At 54.2% G+C, this 21,960-nt stretch overlaps 1 protein-coding gene across 10 annotated transcripts in view; it reads right to left on the bottom strand.

Annotated features, from left to right (window-relative positions):
• LOC146805867 (decapping and exoribonuclease protein-like) overlaps positions 1-21,960 on the bottom strand; it is a 142,175-nt gene that overhangs the window by 119,175 nt on the left and 1,040 nt on the right. Inside the window, exons 1-2 of one of the 10 annotated variants that reach the window (XR_014967922.1) lie at positions 11,920-12,150; positions 1,361-1,887 (exon numbers count right to left, since the gene is read on the bottom strand). The exons of 3 other annotated variants lie outside the window; for them this stretch is intronic. The gene's annotated coding sequence lies outside the window, so the exon portion shown is untranslated. Of the gene's footprint in view, positions 1-1,332; positions 1,908-11,440; positions 12,151-21,960 lie in introns of those variants that run through there. 6 more of the 10 variants (XR_014967921.1, XM_085623194.1, XR_014967924.1 and 3 more) reach the window with 6 other exon arrangements.

Here is a 21,960-nt window from a genome sequence, read left to right as displayed (position 1 = left end):
CTTTCCCCCCACCCCTACAAGCTTCAGGCCACCACCCTCCCTTCCCTACCCTTCAAGATTCAACCCCGGCCACAAACTTCTACCACAGCCCTTCAACCTTCAGCCCCAGGCCACCATCCTCCCCTCCCACTCCATCAAGCTTCAGCCCCAGGCCACCAGCATCCCTTCCCACCCCTTCAAGCTTCAGCCCAAGGCCGCCACCCTCCCCCACCCCCACCCCTTCAAGCTTTAGCCCCAGGCCGCAGCCCTACCCCCACCCCTTGAAACTTCAACCCCCGGATACCTCCCTCCACCCCACGCCTTCAACCTTCAACCCCATGCCACCACCCTCCCCTCCCACCCCTTCAAGCTTTCGCCCCGGCCACCACCCTCCACCCCACCCCACCCACCTTCAGCCCAAGGCCACCATCCTTCCCGCTCCACCCCTGCCCATGCATTCCATTCTGTAGTCACCTGATCACGGCACATCTTCTTATAGCGCCTAATTGAGGCGCGTGGCACTTGCCTCTTCCTCCACAACCCCCTGCTTGTCACTCCTTCTACCCTACGGTCTCCCAACCTAGGCATTTATCCTCCCCCCAATCAAGCTGGGCGCTTCACCCTCCTGTTCTCCAAGGCCCACAGCTACCCTCCAGCTGCTGACCTCACCAGCATCCTTTGCCCACCGACCTTTGAACCACCCGCGACCTGCCACATTCTATGACCGCCCTCCCGTCATCTTCTAGCGCCTCGACTCACAGGCTTTCCACCTCTTGCATACTGACCACACCAGTTCTTCATCCAACCCTCAGAGCACTCTCCCATACTCGTGCAACAAGAAGCCCCTGTCTCCCACCCCTCATCCCACCTTCAGCCCTTGGACTCCCCACACGTCATCGGGATCTCTCCGTTCTTTTGCCAGCAGCCTTTCCCCCAACCGACCTCTGATCACCCAGGCAACTCCACCGTAGGTAGGCCTTTATCTTCTAGCGCCTAGACTCGGAGGCCTTCAACCTTCTAAGCTGACCACGCCCCTACTTCATCTAACCTTCAGCCCTAGGACTCTCGACACGTCATCCAGATCTCTCAAGCAGCCTTTCACCAGCCCCCCCCCCCACCAACCTGCTGAACCCCCAGCCCCCCTGCCCAAAATCGCAGCCCCTTCCGTCTCCACCCTCTGACCACCACAAACTCCACCGCCTTTCCGCATCCACCCGTCTCCTGCCACCCCAAGACCGGTCAGTTCTCTTGGCTCTCTTCATCTCCATAACACCCCTCCATACCCCCACTCTAAAACCTACCCCCATCATTGAGGAGTTGGACTGACAAGACCTCTCCCCGCCCCTCAGTCACCTCAAGCCGCTGCGTGACATCAACCAACCTCTGTCTGCGGTGAAGCCCCTTCCCTGCTCCAAGGGCAGCTTGTCTTCTGGAAGGGGGCAGGACGCAGGGGTGTGGGGTCTCCACCTGTCACAGTGGAAAGCAGGGCTGGGGTTCCTCACACTCCGCAGTCGGAAGCTGGGCTGTGGTTCTGCACACACCCCACACCCCACAGTCGGAAGCAGGGCTGTGGTTCTCCACCGGTCACAGTCGAAAGCAGGGGTGGGGTTCTGCACACTTCGCAGTCAGAAGCAGGGATGTGGTTCTGCACACCCCACCGTCGGAAGTAGGGTCGTGGTTCTGCACACTTCGCAGTCGGAAGCAGGGATGTGTTTCTGCACACTTCGCAGTCGGAAGCAGGGATGTGGTTCTGCACACCCCACAGTCGGAAGCAGGGCTGTGGTTCTGCACACTTCGCAGTCGGTAGCAGCGGTGGGGTTCTGCACACCCTACAGTCGGAAGCAGGGCTGTGGTTCTGCACACCCCACAGTCGGAAGCAGGGCTGTGGTTCTGCACACTTCGCACGGTCTCTCCTCTTCTGGTCACTGGGACTCGTGAGGTGTCAGCAGGTCCGAGGAGTGTCTGCTAAGTTTCAGTTTCCTTTCTCCTCTCTTCCATCTGCCCTGGGGAACCGTCACCAAGTGACGCTGTCCTGGCAACTTCCAGCCCAACAAGAACAGGGCCACGAAGAGGCTTTCGATGCGGAAAGACCACCCCGTCTATGTTTATCCGAAGACACAACAAGCATTGAAAATGCAATAGTTCACGCCTTTTATTAAGTTAAAGCCATTTGCTTTGTTATACAATACCATTAGCAAAGCAAATGGCTTTAACTTAATCAATGCTTGTTTATATTACAGAGAATATGTGCAACGCATGCTGTGAAATAACCATTTTTGTACTTGATAATGTTGGACTTCAAACTGTACGCCAATAATGAAAGACTTACCGTAGCAGCCCGTGGAGGGAGTTCCGTGGGGCAGTGAGGCGGGACGGGGGAGGCGCAGGGTGGGGGTAGTAAACACCGGAGTATGGATGAACGGAGGTAAGTAAACATTTAAATAAATAAAACGAATTTCGTTGCGGGCGATGCAGTGACTCCCCTTGCAAAACCAGGTTGTTTTGTGATGGGTCATTTTGATGTCTCCTCAATACTATTTGGGCCCATACCTGTCGCGGGTACTTGAACCACCCATGCGAGTGAGGTTTTTGGCCCAGGGCTCGGCGGCCATCTTAGGAAACCTACCAAACCCACACATTTCTGAAAACTAGACACTCGGGGGAGTCCAGCAAGGTATGGCTTGCGTGGGTCCCCCAACCTTTTCCTACCCAGAATCCCCTGCAAACCTCAAATTTAGCTGAAAAAAATCAAATTTCTGTGTGGCAAAGTTCTGGAATCTACGTGGATCCACAAATTTCCTACCACCCAGTGTTCCCCCAGGTCTCCCGATGAAAATGGTACCTCACTCGCATGGGTGGGTCAAGTACCCGCGACAGGTAAGGACCCAAAACTTATTGAGGAGACATCAAAATCCCCTATCACAAAACAACCTGGTTTTGCAAGGGGAGTCACCTGGGTTTTTGACCCTGGGCTCGGCGGTCATCTTGGGAAACCTACCAAACCCACACATTTCTGAAAACTAGACACTCAGGGAAGTCCAGCCAGGTATGTCTTGCGTGGTCCCCGAACATTTTCCTACCCAGAATCCCCTGCAAACCTCAACTTTAGCTGAAAAAAATCACTTTTTTCTCAAATTTCTGTGTGGGAAAGTTCTGGAATCTGCGTGGATCCACAAATTTCCTCCCACCCAGCGTTCAACCAGGTCTCCCGATAAAAATGGTACCTCACTTGTGTGGGTAGGCAAAATGGCTGAAACACGAAATGGCCCAAATCGTATTGTGGAGACTTCAAAATTACCTATAACAAAAATACCTGGTTTTGGGGGGGCACCTGGTTTTTTGTCCCTGGGCTCGCCGCCATCTAGGGAAACCTACCAAATCCACACGTTTCTGAAAACTAGACACCCTGGAGAGTCCAATGAGGTATAACTTGCGTGGATTCCCCAACGTTTCCCTACCCAGATTCCCCTGCAAAATGTGAGGAAAATGTGTTTTTTTGGACAAATGTTTAGGTTTGCAAGGGATCATGGGTAACAGAACTTGGTGAGAGCCAGTCAAGTCAACCCATCCTGGATTCCCCTGGGTGTCTAGATTTAAAAAATGTACAGGTTTGCTAGGTTTCCCTACGTGCCGGCTGAGCTAGGGCCCAAAATCCACAGATAAGCACATTGCTAAAAACAAGTTCATTCCTAGTCGGTTTTCTGCTGCCCTGGGGGGGGGGGGTATCGGGGGTGGGGTTGCCCCGATATGCCCCCAAGGGGGCAGCCCCCATCCCCACGCATAAAAAAAGCCAGTATAATCATTGGCGTCTAGTGGGCTTTTTGCCCCCCCCCCGGTGGGGCAGAGTGGGGGCTACTGCCCCATCTGCCCACCAGGGGGGGCTGACAGGCTGTCATTTTGTGGGGCACCCTAATTCAAATTTTCCCCAAAAAATCCCTGGCGTCTAGTTGCCCCCCCCCCCCTCCCCCGGGTCACCTTGCAATGGGGTCACCTGGGCTTTTGTCCCCGGGCTCGGCAGCAATCTTCGGAAACTACCAAATCCAAACATCTCTGAAAACTAGACACCCGGGGGAGTCCAGCGAGGTATGGCTTGCGTGGGTTCCCCAACATTTTCCTACCCAGAATCCCCTGCAAACCTCAGATTTAAGAAAATATGAATTTAGGTAAGGATGAATAATAGTCACGGAGAAAGAAAGAACATCTTCCAAGAGCCAAAAACAATTACCTGAGAGCCGCCGGAGTCAAACGTTGGAATATTGTCGGAGACTGAGAGAATCAGAACAGGTATGTGTTGTACTGGAGTAAATGTCTGTGAGACATTGCGTTGCTTACTTTCTTATGCCTACTACCCCTTCTGGAGGACAGCCCATCAACCAGGATTCTCCAGCCATGTCTGTCCAGGGCTTTTCGTTCAATATGATTCCAGGTGTAACCCATCTCTTTGTAGTCAGACTCGAGGCCTTGACACCAGGTGTTTCTTGGTTGTCCTCTGTTCCTTTTCCCTTGAGAGTTACTGGCCAGGGTTTGCTTGGTGGAGTTTGATGGGGGCTTGTTGATAGTGTGACCTATCCAGCCCTAGTGTCTTTTCATGACTTCTTCATGAGCAGGGAGTTGAAAAGTCTGCTGCCATAGGTCGTTGTTGCCGTTGGAGTTTAGCCAGAGGAATTGGAGGATTTTCCACAGACAGGTGCTGATGAAGGTCTGGACTTTGTTGGTGGAGGTCACTGTTGTCCTCCAAGTTTCTGCTCCATATAGTAGGATCGATTTGAGGCCAACTTGTGCTGATGTGGCTGCCACATTGTTGGTCTTCTCTTGCATCTTCAGATGGGTATGAAAGAATAAGACCAGGGGGCATATGTATCAAGCGATTTTGTATTCGCAAATGCTGCAATTCGCAAGAAAACAGCGTTTGCGAATACAAAATCCCAAAACGCGATGTATGAGCCTTTTTCGCATCGAACTAATAAGGAATCGCTAATTTTGCGATTCTTTAATTTTGCGTAAGCATTTAAGGAATCGCAATATGCGATTCCTTAAATGCTATGTAACAAGCACCCAAGTTGTGTGATTTCTCCTTAAGAAATCGCAAATTACCACCAACTTGAAGTTGGTGGTATTTTGCGAATTCTTTCAAAAATGCACTTTTTGACATTTTTCTAGGTGTCATGTGGCGAACATTCATGCCCTTATGGCATGTATGTGCGCCATATGCGCACACATGCTCATTTCAGGGGTGCATCAGGGTGTCATTATGACACCCTTGCACCTTTGAAATTATTCTGAATTTGTGATTAGCAAATTGCGAATCGCAATTTGAGAATGACTTCCCATTCATTCCTATGGTCCTCCTGGCCCATAGGAATGAATGGGAAGGTATTCCTTAATTGCGATTTCGCAATTTGCTAATCACAATTAAGGAATATTAAGAATTCGCAAAATATGTGCGAATTTTTGAATACATCCCGTTTTGCAATTCTCAAATAGCGATTCTCAAAAAATCGCTATTTGAGAATCGCAAATACGGTTTTTGATACATATGCCCCCAGGTCATCTGCAAAGTCCAGGTCATTGATGTGAGAAGGTGGCTTGGTATACGCTGTCCACTAGTTATAGTGGGCACCCTGTACCAGTCCAAACAACCCCTTATAGGTGATAGGTTAAAGACAACCTTTATTGAAAGCTATCCTAGTGGTAGCTATGGAGAGCAGCCCTCAGGCTAAGTCTTGAAGGAATGAAAAGCTCCAACCAGCCATCGCTACGACACTACCACCCTCCTCCCACTCAACCACAGAAGACTCAGGAACTGCCAACATGTCGCACCGAACACGAACCATGGCCAGTTCTCGTGCCTCCACTGCCGCCAGACCTTCGCCACCATCCCGGCCTCCAACACCCCCGACGCCAGCTCTAGAGACTCCCTGAGATGCATCCTCCTCAACGTGCGCTCCATGCACAAACACGCCAGAGAAATTCGGAACCTACTCGACTCCCTCTCGCCCGACATCGCCTTCTTCACGGAGACCTGGTCCAACGCTTCCTCCGCCCCGACATCAACAACGCAATCCTGGACGGATACAAGATCCAGAGGAAGGACCGCCAAAACCACCAAGGAGGTGGCCTCGCCATCGCCCACAAGAACACCCTCTGCCTCACCACCACCAGCGAAACCTTCCCCACCGCTGAACACCTGCACTTCAAGATCCACACCACCTCAAATGCCACACTCCGAGGGACCCTCGCCTACAGGCCGCCCGGACCCCGGACACTCTTGGCCATCACCGCCTTTATCGCACCCCACGCCAACGCCTCACTGAACTACACACTCATTGGAGACCTGAACTTCCACCTCGACAACCCCAAAAATCACAACTCTCCCACCCTCCTAGACAACCTCGCCGACACCAGTCTCAAACAACTCGTCACCTCACCAACACACAGAGCAGGAAACACCCTCGACCCCATCTTTGCCACAGGAAACAACGTTCAGTTCAGCCACACAACTCAACCGCCATGGACTGACCACCACTGCGTACACTTCACCGTCGACAAACCCAAAGCACCCAAACCTGCCCTGCGCCCACCGCGGAGGAACTGGAGCAAGGTTACCGGGGATCAACTTAACTCCACCCTCGGCCGAGGCAACCACACCTGGGCACCAGATGCTAACAGCTATGCGAAAGGACTCCACACCTAGATCTCCAACTGCGCAGACGAGCTCGCCCTGCTACGCAACCCCAGCAAACAGTGCCCCAGGAAAGCCGCCTGATACGCCACCGATCTCCAGGAAGCCAGGCCCACCTGCAGGCGCCTGGAGAAGAACTGGAGAAACACCAAGACACCCAAAAACTACTCCACCTACAAGAACGCCATGACTAACTACCACAACCAGATCAGAGCCACCAAGAGGAACTTCATCCACAACAAAATCCTGGCCCACTCCAAAGAACTTTTCAGTGTCATTCAAGAATTCACCAACCCATGCAGGTAAGCCACAGACATCACTCCATCCCAAGACCTCTGTGACAAGCTTGGAACCTATTTCCACCTCAAGATCAAAAACCTCTACGACAACTTCATCGACCATCCACTAGATACCCCAGCCTGACCCCCACCCCCCAAAGACTCAATCCATCCCACCATCAACAACTGGACACCCATCACGACCGAAGACACCGCCTTGACCATGAAAGGCATCCACTCGGGGGCACCCACCGACCCCTGCCCTCCCCACAGCTACCATAGACCCGCGACTGCCATTGCACCCCAACTACGACAAGCCATTAACACCAGCTTCGAAACAGGCACCTTCCCAGACGACTGGAAATGCGCCGAAGTCAGGCCCCTGCTGAAGAAGCCCACAGCGGACCCCACTGACCTCAAAAACTACCGACCCATCTCGCTCCTCCCCTTCGCAGCCAAAGTTGCAGAGAAAACAGTCAACAGGGAACTAGCACGGTTCATCAAAGAGAACGCCATCCTCGACACGTCCCAATCCGGATTGCGAAGCAACCACAGCACCGAAGCACAAAAATCACCTGTGGAGTCCCACAGAGATCATCTCTAAGCCCGACCCTCTTTAACATCTACATGGCACCCCTTGCGGCCATCATCCGACAACACGACCTCAACATCGTATCCTACGCCGATGACACCTAGCTCATCCTCTCCATCACCAAAGACCCCGCTAAAGCCAAACTCAGCTTCCAGAAAGGAATGTAAGACGTTGCAGTCTGGATGACCAACAGCTGCCTGAAACTCAACGCCAAGAAAACAGAAGTCTTCATCCTGGGAATAACACCCTTCAGCATGGGACAACACCTGTTGGCCAAGCGCCCTCAGAAGCCCACCTACCCCAACAGACCACGCCAAAAAAACTTGGCATCGTACTCAACGCATCACTCACCATGAACCGACAGGTCAAGGCCGTCACCTCCAGCTGCTTCAACACACTCCACATCCTCCGCAAGACCTTCAAATGGATCCCCCCTGAGTCAAGAAAGACGGTCACCCACGCACTCATCACCAGCAAACTGGACTGCGGAAACGCCCTCTACACCGGCATCAACAAATCCCTACTCCACAGACTACAGACAATACAGAACGCCGCTGCCAGACTGGTCCTAGGCCTCCCCCGGCATAAACACACCAGACAAAACACCTACGTAGACTCACTGGAACCCCGTTGACAAAAGAGTCACCTTCAAGATCCTCACCCACGCCTACAAATGCCTAAACAACAACGGCCTGAAATACCTCAATGACAGAGTCAACTTCCACGTACCCAAAAGAAACCTCCGATCTTCCAACCTCGCCCTGGCCGAAACCCCACGCATCCACAGAGCCAGAGCAGGCGGAATATCCTTCTCCCACATAGCAGTCAAGACATGGAACGAGCTACCGGCAGTCATCAAGCGCGCCCCCTCCCTGAACTCCTTCAGAAAGGCCCTCAAAACCTGGCTTTTTAGCTAAGGGGATCTGCAACCCCCACCCCGTCCCTCCCACCCAGCGCCTTGAGACCCTCTTGGATGAGTAGCACGCTTACAAACCCCAGATTGATTGATTGATTGACTCCTGACCCTCTCATCCCTCCATCCTCCAGCACCCCTGACCCTCTCATCCCTCCATTCTTCAGCACCCCTGACCTCCTCATCCCTTCATCCACCAGCACCCCTGACCTCCTCATCCCTTCATCCTCCAGCACTCCTGACCCCTCATCCCTTCATACTCCAGCACCCCTGACCCTCTCATGCCTTCGTCCTCCAGGACCCTGACCCTCATCCCGCCATTGTCCAGCACCCCTCACCCTCTCATCCCTTCATCCTCCAGCACCCCTGACCCTCTCACCCCTTCATACTCCAGAACCCCTGACCATCTCATCTCTCCATCCACCAGCACCCCTGACCCTCTCATTCATTCATCCACCAGCACCCTGACCCTCTCACTCCTTCATACTCCAGAACCCCTGACCATCTCATCTCCCCATCCACCAGCACCCCTGACCCTCTCATTCATTCATCCACCAGCACCCTGACCCTCTCACCCCTTCATCATCCAGCACCCCTGACCCTCTAATCCCTTTATCCTCCAGCACCCCTGACCCTCTCATTCATTCATCCACCAGCACCCCTGACCCTCTCTCCCCTTCATACTCCAGAACCCCTGACCATCTCATCTCTCCATCCACCAGCACCACTGAACCTCTCATTCATTCATCCACCAGCACCCCTGACCCTCTCATCCCTCCATCCTCTAGCATCCCTGGCCACCAACATCCTTTCCCACCCCTACATGCTTCATCCTAAGTCCACAGCCCTCCCCCCACACCACATCAAGCTTCAGCCCCCGGCACCATCCCTCCATCCCACCCCTTCATCCTTCAGCCCCAGGCCACCACCCTCCCCTCCCCTCCCACTCCTTCAAGCTTCAGCCCCGGCAACCACCCTCCACCCCACCCCTTCAACCTTCAGCCCCCAGGCACCACCATCCCCTCAATTTTCAGCCCGAGTCCGCCACCCTCCCCTCCCACCCCATCAGGCTTCAACCCTGGCCACCACCCGGCTCCAACCTATCCCTTCAACCTTCAGCCCCAGGACACCACAATCCCTTCCCACCCCTTCAAGCTTCAGCCTCATGACACCACCATCCATTCCCACCCCTTCAAGCTTCAGCCCGTGGCCGCCACCCTTCCCCCCACCCCTTCAAGCTTCAGCCCCCGGGCACCCCCCTCCACCCCACGCCTTGAAGCTTCATCCCCAGGACACCACCCTACTCCCCCCACCCCTACAAGCTTCAGGCCACCACCCTCCCCTCCCACCCCTTCAACCTTCAGCCCCAGGCCACCGCCATCCCTCCCCCACCCCTACAAGCTTCAGGCCGCCAACCTCCCCCACCCCTTCAAGCTTCAGCCCCCGGGCACCTCCCTCAACCCCACCTTCAAGCTTCAGCCCCAGGACACCACACTCCCCTCCCACCCCTTCTAGCTTCAGCCTCAGGCCACCACCACCCCTTCAAGCTTCAGCCCCAGGACACCACCATCCCTTCCCACCCCATCAAGCTTCAGCCCCAGAACACCACCATCCCTTTCCACCCCATCAAGCTTCAGCCCCAGGACACCACCCTCCCCCCCACCCCTACAAGCTTCAGGCCACCACCCTCCCTTCCCTACCCTTCAAGATTCAACCCCGGCCACAAACCTCTACCACAGCCCTTCAACCTTTAGCCCCAGGCCACCATCCTCCCCTCCCACTCCATCAAGCTTCAGCCCCAGGCCACCAGCATCCCTTCCCACCCCTTCAAGCTTCAGCCCAAGGCCGCCACCCTCCCCCACCCCTTCAAGCTTTAGCCCCAGGCCGCAGCCCTACCCCCACCCCTTGAAACTTCAACCCCCGGATACCTCCCTCCACCCCACGCCTTCAACCTTCAACCCCATGCCACCACCCTCCCCTCCCACCCCTTCAAGCTTTCGCCCCGGCCACCACCCTCCACCCCACCCCACCCACCTTCAGCCCAAGGCCACCATCCTTCCCGCTCCACCCCTGCATTCCATTCTGTAGTCACCTGATCACGGCACATCTTCTTATAGCGCCTAATTGAGGCGCGTGGCACCTGCCTCTTCCTCCACAACCCCCTGCTTGTCACTCCTTCTACCCTACGGTCTCCCAGCCTAGGCATTTATCCTCCCCCCAATCAAGCTGGGCGCTTCACCCTCCTGTTCTCCAAGGCCCACAGCTACCCTCCAGCTGCTGACCTCACCAGCATCCTTTGCCCACCGACCTTTGAACCACCCGCGACCTGCCACATTCTATGACCGCCCTCCCGTCATCTTCTAGCGCCTCGACTCACAGGCTTTCCACCTCTTGCATACTGACCACACCAGTTATTCATCCAACCCTCAGACCACTCTCCCATACTCGTGCAACAAGAAGCCCCTGTCTCCCACCCCTCATCCCACCTTCAGCCCTTGGACTCCCCACACGTCATCGGGATCTCTCCGTTCTTTTGCCAGCAGCCTTTCCCCCAACCGACCTCTGATCACCCAGGCAACTCCACCGTAGGTGGGCCTTTATCTTCTAGCGCCTAGACTCGGAGGCCTTCAACCTTCTAAGCTGACCACGCCCCTACTTCATCTAACCTTCAGCCCTAGGACTCTCGACACGTCATCCAGATCTCTCAAGCAGCCTTTCACCAGCCCCCCCCACCAACCTGCTGAACCCCCAGCCCCCCTGCCCAAAATCCCAGCCCCTTCCGTCTCCACCCTCTGACCACCACAAACTCCACCGCCTTTCCGCATCCACCCGTCTCCTGCCACCCCAAGACCGGTCAGTTCTCTTGGCTCTCTTCATCTCCATAACACCCCTCCATACCCCCACTCTAAAACCTACCCCCATCATTGAGGAGTTGGACTGACAAGACCTCTCCCCGCCCCTCAGTCACCTCAAGCCGCTGCGTGACATCAACCAACCTCTGTCTGCGGTGGAGCCCCTTCCCTGCTCCAAGGGCAGCTTGTCTTCTGGAAGGGGGCAGGACGCAGGGGTGTGGGTCTCCACCTGTCACAGTCGAAAGCAGGGCTGGGGTTCCTCACACTCCGCAGTCGGAAGCTGGGCTGTGGTTCTGCACACACCCCACAGTCGGAAGCAGGGCTGTGGTTCTCCACCGGTCACAGTCGGAAGCAGGGGTGGGGTTCTGCACACTTCGCAGTCAGAAGCAGGGATGTGGTTCTGCACACCCCACCGTCGGAAGTGGGGTCGTGGTTCTGCACACTTCGCAGTCGGAAGCAGGGATGTGTTTCTGCACACTTCGCAGTCGGAAGCAGGGATGTGGTTCTGCACACCCCACAGTCGGAAGCAGGGATGTGTTTCTGCACACTTCGCAGTCGGAAGCAGGGATGTGGTTCTGCACACCCCACAGTCGGAAGCAGGGATGTGGTTCTGCACACCCCACAGTCGGAAGCAGGGCTGTGGTTCTGCACACTTCGCAGTCGGAAGCAGGGCTGTGGTTCTGCACACCCTACAGTCGGAAGCAGGGCTGTGGTTCTGCACCTGTCGACAGTCGGAAGCAGGGCTGTGGTTCTGCACACTTCACAGTGGGAAGCAGGGCTGTGGTTCTCCACCTCGCACGGTCTCTCCTCTTCTGGTCACTGGGACTCGTGAGGTGTCAGCAGGTCCGAGGAGTGTCTGCTAAGTTTCAGTTTCCTTTCTCCTCTCTTCCATCTGCCCTGGGGAACCGTCACCAAGTGACGCTGTCCTGGCAACTTCCAGCCCAACAAGAACAGGGCCACGAAGAGGCTTTCGATGCGGAAAGACCACCCCGTCTATGTTTATCCGAAGACACAACAAGCATTGAAAATGCAATAGTTCACGCCTTTTATTAAGTTAAAGCCATTTGCTTTGCTATACAATACCATTAGCAAAGCAAATGGCTTTAACTTAATCAATGCTTGTTTATATTACAGAGAATATGTGCAACGCATGCTGTGAAATAACCATTTTTGTACTTGATAATGTTGGACTTCAAGCTGTACGCCAATAATGAAAGACTTACCGTAGCAGCCCGTGGAGGGAGTTCCGTGGGGCAGTGAGGCGGGACTGGGGAGGCGCAGGGTGGGGGTAGTAAACACCGGAGTATGGATGAACGGAGGTAAGTAAACATTTAAATAAATAAAACAAATTTCTTTGCGGGCGATGCAGTGACTCCCCTTGCAAAACCAGGTTGTTTTGTGATGGGTCATTTTGATGTCTCCTCAATACTATTTGGGCCCATACCTGTCGCGGGTACTTGAACCACCCATGCGAGTGAAGTTTTTGGCCCAGGGCTCGGCGGCCATCTTAGGAAACCTACCAAACCCACACATTTCTGAAAACTAGACACTCGGGGGAGTCCAGCAAGGTATGGCTTGCGTGGGTCCCCCAACCTTTTCCTACCCAGAATCCCCTGCAAACCTCAAATTTAGCTGAAAAAAATCAAATTTCTGTGTGGCAAAGTTCTGGAAACTACGTGGATCCACAAATTTCCTACCACCCAGTGTTCCCCCAGGTCTCCCGATGAAAATGGTACCTCACTCGCATGGGTGGGTCAAGTACCCGCGACAGGTAAGGACCCAAAACTTATTGAGGAGACATCAAAATCCCCTATCACAAAACAACCTGGTTTTGCAAGGGGAGTCACCTGGGTTTTTGATCCTGGGCTCGGCGGTCATCTTGGGAAACCTACCAAACCTACACATTTCTGAAAACTAGACACTCAGGGAAGTCCAGCCAGGTATGTCTTGCGTGGTCCCCGAACATTTTCCTACCCAGAATCCCCTGCAAACCTCAACTTTAGCTGAAAAAAATCACTTTTTTCTCAAATTTCTGTGTGGGAAAGTTCTGGAATCTGCGTGGATCCACAAATTTCCTCCCACCCAGCGTTCAACCAGGTCTCCCGATAAAAATGGTACCTTACATGTGTGGGTAGGCAAAGTGGCTGAAACACGAAATGGCCCAAATCGTATTGTGGAGACTTCAAAATTACCTATAACAAAAATACCTGGTTTTGGGGGGGCACCTGGTTTTTTGTCCCTGGGCTCGCCGCCATCTAGGGAAACCTACCAAATCCACACGTTTCTGAAAACTAGACACCCTGGAGAGTCCAATGAGGTATAACTTGCGTGGATTCCCCAACGTTTCCCTACCCAGATTCCCCTGCAAAATGTGAGGAAAATGTGTTTTTTTGGACAAATGTTTAGGTTTGCAAGGGATTCTGGGTAACAGAACCTGGTGAGAGCCAGTGAAGTCAACCCATCCTGGATTCCCCTGGGTGTCTAGTTTTAAAAAATGTACAGGTTTGCTAGGTTTCCCTATGTGCCGGCTGAGCTAGGGCCCAAAATCCACAGGTAAGCACATTGCTAAAAACAAGTCCATCCCTAGTCGGTTTTCTGCCGCCCTGGGGGGGGGGGGGGGGTATTGGGGGTGGGGTTGCCCCGATATGCCCCCAAGGGGGCAGAAATACTGTGGCTATTTTTTTGGGGGTGGGGGCATTGGTATGCCCATTCTGGGCAGCCCCCGCCCCCACGCATAAAAAAAGCCAGCGTAATCATTGGCGTCTAGTGGGCTTTTTGCCCCCCCGGTGGGGCAGATTGGGGGCTACTGCCCCATCTGCCCACCAGGGGGGGCTGACAGGCTGTCATTTTTGTGGGGGAGGGGGTACGGGCATGGGCATGCCCATTTTGGGCAGCCCCCACCCTAATTCAAATTTGCCCCAAAAAATCCCTGGCGTCTAGTTGGCTTTTTGCCCCCCCCCCCCGGGTCATCTTGCAATGGGGTCACCTGGGCTTTTGTCCCCGGGCTCGGCAGCAATCTTTGGAAACTACCAAATCCAAACATCTCTGAAAACTAGACACCCGGGGGAGTCCAGCGAGGTATGGCTTGCGTGGGTTCCTCAACATTTTCCTACCCAGAATCCCCTGCAAACCTCAGATTTAAGAAAATATGAATTTAGGTAAGGATGAATAATAGTCACGGAGAAAGAAAGAACATCTTCCAAGAGCCAAAAACAATTACCTGAGAGCTGCCGGAGTCAAACGTTGGAATATTGTCGGAGACTGAGAGAATCAGAACAGGTATGTGTTGTACTGGAGTAAATGTCTGTGAGACATTGCGTTGCTTACTTACTTATGCCTACTACCCCTTCTGGAGGACAGCCCATCAACCAGGATTCTCCAGCCATGTCTGTCCAGGGCTTTTCGTTCAATATGATTCCAGGTGTAACCCATCTCTTTGTAGTCAGACTCGAGGCCTTGACACCAGGTGTTTCTTGGTTGTCCTCTGTTCCTTTTCCCTTGAGAGTTACTGGCCAGGGTTTGCTTGGTGGAGTTTGATGGGGGCTTGTTGATAGTGTGACCTATCCAGCCCTAGTGTCTTTTCATGACTTCTTCATGAGCAGGGAGTTGAAAAGTCTGCTGCCATAGGTCGTTGTTGCCGTTGGAGTTTAGCCAGAGGAATTGGAGGATTTTCCACAGACAGGTGCTGATGAAGGTCTGGACTTTGTTGGTGGAGGTCACTGTTGTCCTCCAAGTTTCTGCTCCATATAGTAGGATCAATTTCACATTGGTGTTATAAAGCCTGATCTGGGTTTCCAGCATTTAGGTCCTTGAAGCTCTAGACTTTCTGTAGATGAATGAAGGCAGTCTTTGCTTTGCTGATTCTTGCCTTGACATCAGTTTCTGTGCCGTAATGCTTGTCTATGACACTGCCCAGTTAGGTGAAGGCCTCAACCTCTTCCAGTGTATCACCTGCAAGAGTGACTGCAGTTGTGGTGGTTGGGTTTGCTTTGAGGTTCTTGTTTTTTTCCCTGTGCATGTTGAGGCCAACTTGTGCTGATGTGGCTGCCACATTGTTGGTCTTCTCTTGCATCTTCAGATGGGTATGAAAGAAGAAGACCAGGGGGCATATGTATCAAGCGATTTTGTATTCGCAAACGCTGCAATTCGCAAGAAAACAGCGTTTGCGAATACAAAATCGCAAAACGCGATGTATGAGCCTTTTTCGCATCGAACTAATAAGGAATCGCTAATTTTGCGATTCTTTAATTTTGCGTAAGCATTTAAGGAATCGCAATATGCGATTCCTTAAATGCTATGTAACAAGCACCCAAGTTGTGCGATTTCTCCTTAAGAAATCGCAAATTACCACCAACTTGAAGTTGGTGGTATTTTGCGAATTCTTTCAAAAATGCACTTTTTGACATTTTTCTAGGTGCCATGTGGCGAACATTCATGCCCTTATGGCATGTATGTGCGCCATATGCGCACACATGCTCATTTCAGGGGTGCATCAGGGTGTCATTATGACACCCTTGCACCTTTGAAAATATTCTGAATTTGCGATTAGCAAATTGCGAATCGCAATTTGAGAATGACTTCCCATTCATTCCTATGGGCCTCCTGGCCCATAGGAATGAATGGGAAGGTATTCCTTAATTGCGATTTCGCAATTTGCTAATCGCAATTAAGGAATATTAAGAATTCGCAAAATATGTGCGAATTTTTGAATACATCCCGTTTTGCAATTCTCAAATAGTGATTCTCAAAAAATCGCTATTTGAGAATCGCAAATACGGTTTTTGATACATATGCCCCCAGGTCATCTGCAAAGTCCAGGTCATTGATGTGAGAAGGTGGCTTGGTATACGCTGTCCACTAGTTATAGTGGGCACCCTGTACCAGTCCAAACAACCCCTTAGAGGTGATAGGTTAAAGACAACCTTTATTGAAAGCTATCCTAGTGGTAGCTATGGAGAGCAGCCCTCAGGCTAAGTCTTGAAGGAATGAAAAGCTCCAACCAGCCATCGCTACGACACTACCACCCTCCTCCCACTCAACCACAGAAGACTCAGGAACTGCCAACATGTCGCACCGAACACGAACCATGGCCAGTTCTCGTGCCTCCACTGCCGCCAGACCTTCGCCACCATCCTGGCCTCCAACACCCCCGACGCCAGCTCTAGAGACTCCCTGAAATGCATCCTCCTCAACGTGCGCTCCATGCACAAACACGCCAGAGAAATCTGGAACCTACTTGACTCCCTCTCGCCTGACATCGCCTTCTTCACGGAGACCTGGTCCAACGCCTCCTCCGCCCCGACATCAACAACGCAATCCTGGACGGATACAAGATCCAGAGGAAGGACCGCCAAAACCACCAAGGAGGTGGCCTCACCACCACCAGCGAAACCTTCCCCACCGCTGAACACCTGCACTTCAAGATCCACACCACCTCAAATGCCACACTCCGAGGGACCCTCGCCTACAGGCCGCCCGGACCCCGGACACTCTTGGCCATCACCGCCTTTATCGCACCCCACGCCAATGCCTCACTGAACTACACACTCATTGGAGACCTGAACTTCCACCTCGACAACCCCAAAAATCACAACTCTCCCACCCTCCTAGACAACCTCGCCGACACCAGTCTCAAACAACTCGTTACCTCACCAGCACACAGAGCAGGAAACACCCTCGACCCCATCTTTGCCACAGGAAACAACGTTCACTTCAGCCACACAACTCAACCGCCATGGACTGACCACCACTGTGTACACTTCACCGTCGACAAACCCAAAGCACCCAAACCTGCCCTGCGCCCACCGCGGAGGAACTGGAGCAAGGTTACCTGGGATCAACTTAACTCCACCCTCGGCCGAGGCAACCACACCTGGGCACCAGATGCTAACAGCTATGCGAAAGGACTCCACACCTAGATCTCCAACTGCGCAGACGAGCTCGCCCCGCTACGCAACCCCAGCAAACAGTGCCCCTGGAAAGCCGCCTGGTACGCCACCGATCTCCAGGAAGCCAGGCCCACCTGCAGGCGCCTGGAGAAGAACTGGAGAAACACCAAGACACCCAAAAACTACTCCACCTACAAGAACGCCATGACTAACTACCACAACCAGATCAGAGCCACCAAGAGGAACTTCATCCACAACAAAATCCTGGCCAACTCCAAGGAACTTTTCAGTGTCATTCAAGAATTCACCAACCCATGCAGGTAAGCCACAGACATCACTCCATCCCAAGACCTCTGTGACAAGCTTGGAACCTATTTCCACCTCAAGATCAAAAACCTCTACGACAACTTCATCGACCATCCACTAGATACCCCAGCCTGACCCCCACCCCCCAAAGACTCAATCCATCCCACCATCAACAACTGGACACCCATCACGACCGAAGACACCGCCTTGACCATGAAAGGCATCCACTCGGGGGCACCCACCGACCCCTGCCCTCCCCACACCTACCATAGACCCGCGACTGCCATCGCACCCGAACTACGACAAGCCATTAACACCAGCTTCGAAACAGGCACCTTCCCAGACGACTGGAAATGCGCCGAAGTCAGGCCCCTGCTGAAGAAGCCCACAGCGGACCCCACTGACCTCAAAAACTACCGACCCATCTCGCTCCTCCCCTTCGCAGCCAAAGTTGCAGAGAAAACAGTCAACAGGGAACTAACACGGTTCATCAAAGAGAACGCCATCCTCGACACGTCCCAATCCGGATTGCGAAGCAACCACAACACCGAGACCACCCTACTAGCCACCACAGGCGACATCCGCACCCTACTGGACCAAGACAACTCCACAGCCCTCATCCTACTCGACCTATCGGCGGCCTTCAACACCGTCTCCCACCGCACACTATTCGCAAGACTACACGACGCCGGCATACAAGGAGCAGCCCTATACTGGATCCGATCATTCCTCACCAGAAAAAGCCAAAGGGTCAGACTGCTGTCCTTCCTCTCCGATCCCACGAAAATCACCTGTGGAGTCCCACAGAGATCATCTTTAAGCCCGACCCTCTTTAACATCTACATGGCACCCCTTGCGGCCATCATCCGACAACACGACCTCAACATCGTATCCTACGCCGATGACACCTAGCTCATCCTCTCCATCACCAAAGACCCCGCTAAAGCCAAACTCAGCTTCCAGAAAGGAATGCAAGACGTTGCAGTCTGGATGACCAACAGCTGCCTGAAACTCAACGCCAAGAAAACAGAAGTCCTCATCCTGGGAATAACACCCTTCAGCATGGGACAACACCTGGTGGCCAAGCGCCCTCAGAAGCCCACCTACCCCAACAGACCACGCCAAAAAAACTTGGCATCGTACTCAACGCATCACTCACCATGAACCGACAGGTCAAGGCCGTCACATCCAGCTGCTTCAACACACTCCACATCCTCCGCAAGACCTTCAAATGGATCCCCCCTGAGTCAAGAAAGACGGTCACCCACGCACTCATCACCAGCAAACTGGACTGTGGAAACGCCCTCTACACCGGCATCAACAAATCCCTACTCCACAGACTACAGACAATACAGAACGCCGCTACCAGACTGGTCCTAGGCCTCCCCAGGCATAAACACACCAGACAAAACACCTACGTAGACTCACTGGCACCCCGTTGACAAAAGAGTCACCTTCAAGATCCTCACCCACGCCTACAAATGCCTAAACAACAACGGCCCGAAATACCTCAATGACAGAGTCAACTTCCACGTACCCAAAAGAAACCTCCGATCTGCCAACCTCGCCCTGGCCGAAACCCCACGCATCCACAGAGCCAGAGCAGGCGGAATATCCTTCTCCCACATAGCAGTCAAGACATGGAACGAGCTACCGGCAGTCATCAAGCGCGCCCCCTCCCTGAACTCCTTCAAAAAGGCCCTCAAAACCTGGCTTTTTGGCTAAGGGGATCTGCAACCCCCACCCCGTCCCTCCCACCCAGCGCCTTGAGACCCTCTTGGATGAGTAGCACGCTTACAAACCCCAGATTGATTGATTGATTGATTGATTGACCCCTGACCCTCTCATCCCTCCATCCTCCAGCACCCCTGACCCTCTCATCCCTCCATTCTTCAGCACCCCTGACCTCCTCATCCCTTCATCCTCCAGCACTCCTGACCCCTCATCCCTTCATACTCCAGCACCCCTGACCCTCTCATGCCTTCGTCCTCCAGCACCCTGACCCTCATCCCGCCATTGTCCAGCACCCCTCACCCTCTCATCCCTTCATCCTCCAGCACCCCTGACCCTCTCACCCCTTCATACTCCAGAACCCCTGACCATCTCATCTCTCCATCCACCAGCACCCCTGACCCTCTCATTCATTCATCCACCAGCACCCTGACCCTCTCACTCCTTCATACTCCAGAAACCGTGACCATCTCATCTCCCCATCCACCAGCAACCCTGACCCTCTCATTCATTCATCCACCAGCACCCTGACCCTCTCACCCCTTCATCATCCAGCACCCCTGACCCTCTCATCCCTTCATCCTCCAGCACCCCTGACCCTCTCATTCATTCATCCACCAGCACCCCTGACCCTCTCTCCCCTTCATACTCCAGAACCCCTGACCATCTCATCTCTCCATCCACCAGCACCACTGAACCTCTCATTCATTCATCCACCAGCACCCCTGATCCTCTCATCCCTCCATCCTCTAGCATCCCTGGCCACCACCATCCTTTCCCACCCCTACATGCTTCATCCTAAGTCCACAGCCCTCCCCCCACACCACATCAAGCTTCAGCCCCCGGCACCATCCCTCCATCTCACCCCTTCATCCTTCAGCCCCAGGCCACCACCCTCCCCTCCCACTCCTTCAAGCTTCAGCCCCGGCAACCAACCTCCACCCCACCCCTTCAACCGTCAGCCCCCGGGCACCACCATCCCCTCAATTTTCAGCCCAAGTCCGCCACCCTCCCCTCCCACCCCATCAGGCTTCAACCCTGGTCACCACCCGGCTCCAACCTACCCCTTCAACCTTCAGCCCCAGGACACCACAATCCCCTCCCACCCCTTCAAGCTTCAGCCTCAGGATACCACCATCCATTCCCACCCCTTCAAGCTTCAGCCCGTGGCCGCCACCCTTCCCACCACCCCTTCAAGCTTCAGCCCCCGGGCACCGCCCTCCACCCCACGCCTTGAAGCTTCATCCCCAGGACACCACCCTACTCCCCCCACCCCTACAAGCTTCAGGCCACCCCCCTCCCCTCCCACCCCTTCAACCTTCAGCCCCAGGCCACCGCCATCCCTCCCCCACCCCTACAAGCTTCAGGCCGCCAACCTCCCCCACCCCTTCAAGCTTCAGCCCCCGGGCACCTCCCTCAACCCCACGCCTTCAAGCTTCAGCCCCAGGACACCACCCTCCCCTCCCACCCCTTCTAGCTTCAGCCCCAGGACACCACCATCCCTTCCCACCCCTTCAAGCTTCAGCCCCAGGACACCACCATCCCTTCCCACCCCATCAAGCTTCAGCCCCAGGACACCACCCTCCCCCCCACCCCTACAAGCTTCAGGCCACCACCCTCCCTTCCCTACCCTTCAAGATTCAACCCCGGCCACAAACATCTACCACAGCCCTTCAACCTTCAGCCCCAGGCCACCATCCTCCCCTCCCACTCCATCAAGCTTCAGCCCCAGGCCACCAGCATCCCTTCCCACCCTTTCAAGCTTCAGCCCAAGGCCGCCACCCTCCCCCACCCCTTCAAGCTTTAGCCCCAGGCCGCAGCCCTACCCCCACCCCTTGAAACTTCAACCCCCGGATACCTCCCTCCACCACACGCCTTCAACCTTCAACCCCATGCCACCACCCTCCCCTCCCACCCCTTCAAGCTTTCGCCCCGGCCACCACCCTCCACCCCACCCCACCCACCTTCAGCCCAAGGCCACCATCCTTCCCGCTCCACCCCTGCCCATGCATTCCATTCTGTAGTCACCTGATCACGGCACATCTTCTTATAGCGCCTAATTGAGGCGCGTGGCACCTGCCTCTTCCTCCACAACCCCCTGCTTGTCACTCCTTCTACCCTACGGTCTCCCAGCCTAGGCATTTATCCTCCCCCCAATCAATCTGGGCGCTTCACCCTCCTGTTCTCCAAGGCCCACAGCTACCCTCCAGCTGCTGACCTCACCAGCATCTTTTGCCCACCGACCTTTGAACCAACCGCGACCTGCCACACTCTATGACCGCCCTCCCGTCATCTTCTAGCGCCTTGACTCACAGGCTTTCCACCTCTTGCATACTGACCACACCAGTTCTTCATCCAACCCTCAGAGCACTCTCCCATACTCGTGCAACAAGAAGCCCCTGTCTCCCACCCCTCATCCCACCTTCAGCCCTTGGACTCCCCACACGTCATCGGGATCTCTCCGTTCTTTTGCCAGCAGCCTTTCCCCCAACCGACCTCTGATCACCCAGTCAACTCCACCGTAGGTGGGCCTTTATCTTCTAGCGCCTAGACTCGGAGGCCTTCAACCTTCTAAGCTGACCACGCCCCTACTTCATCTAACCTTCAGCCCTAGGACTCTCGACACGTCATCCATATCTCTCAAGCAGCCATTCACCCCCCCCCCCACCAACCTGCTGAACCCCCAGCCCCCATGCCCAAAATCCCAGCCCCTTCCGTCTCCACCCTCTGACCACCACA

This window comes from Triturus cristatus, chromosome 8, assembly GCF_964204655.1.
Source record: "Triturus cristatus chromosome 8, aTriCri1.1, whole genome shotgun sequence".
NCBI classification, from domain to species: Eukaryota; Metazoa; Chordata; class Amphibia; order Caudata; family Salamandridae; genus Triturus; species Triturus cristatus.
This window is presented reverse-complemented; position numbering and strand designations above follow the sequence as displayed.